The sequence below is a fragment of the Plectropomus leopardus genome, unplaced genomic scaffold (genome assembly GCF_008729295.1).
Source record: "Plectropomus leopardus isolate mb unplaced genomic scaffold, YSFRI_Pleo_2.0 unplaced_scaffold60638, whole genome shotgun sequence".
Lineage (NCBI taxonomy): Eukaryota > Metazoa > Chordata > Actinopteri > Perciformes > Serranidae > Plectropomus > Plectropomus leopardus.
In genome coordinates this window covers 1-855 of record NW_024666665.1, presented here as the reverse complement: position 1 = coordinate 855, position 855 = coordinate 1, and the positions used below count along the sequence as shown (strand labels likewise).

The 855-nt window shown below is 38.7% G+C and overlaps 1 non-coding gene across 1 annotated transcript; it reads left to right on the top strand.

Moving 5' to 3' along the window:
- The first annotated feature begins 385 nt into the window (after nt 1-385).
- On the top strand, nt 386-457 carry trnam-cau. The gene has a single exon. It is a non-coding gene; the product is annotated as a tRNA-Met (tRNA).
- Nucleotides 458-855: the final 398 nt, after the last annotated feature.

Below are 855 nucleotides of genomic sequence, written 5' to 3'. Positions count from 1 at the left end.
CACACACACACACACACACACACACACACACACACACACACACACACAGTAAACCCGCCATGACTCTGCTGACTTCAGCGTGCTCACAGAGGTAACGCTCACACTTTCTAGTCTTTCGACCACTCGGAGCACTTTCACACTATGAGTCACATTCACACACGGGTGGCCGAGGCTGCTGTGTCAGCCGCCACGCAGGTAAACTTTCACACACTTCAACACGCTGAATCGAACCGCCGACCTTCTGATTAGAAGACGACGTGCTTCGCGTTTACCTTCGTAAATTGGACGTGCTAGCTCACTATTATTCACTGACGAGTCGTACACACAAACGACAGCCGGGGCTGATGGGAATGTGACGAGTTTTGTGTGGTGTATGTTGGTGAGCAGCAGAGTGGCGCAGCGGAAGCGTGCTGGGCCCATAACCCAGAGGTCGATGGATCGAAACCATCCTCTGCTAAATCAATGTTTTCAAGCACAACGTTCTCTGTGTGTGAAGGATGAAAACTTCTGTGCATATATAAAAGTCAGTTAAATCGTACATAAATAAATAATGCATAATATATTCTAAAACATAAAAAGATGAATAAATATATTACAGTTGACAGTTATATAACACATAAATAAATAAATGCAAAGATAAATAAAAAAAAGAAATCTGATGGTTCAATAAAAAATACACAGATAATTGCATGGTGAAAAAAATAGAAGTACGGAGATATATAAATATATAAAAGTTGGAAGTTAAATATGACATAGATAAATAAATACATAATAATTAAAAATAAATAAATGCAAAGATTAATAAATATATCAGATCTGGTGGTTAGATAAAAGATAACTAAATGTGTGGTGAAT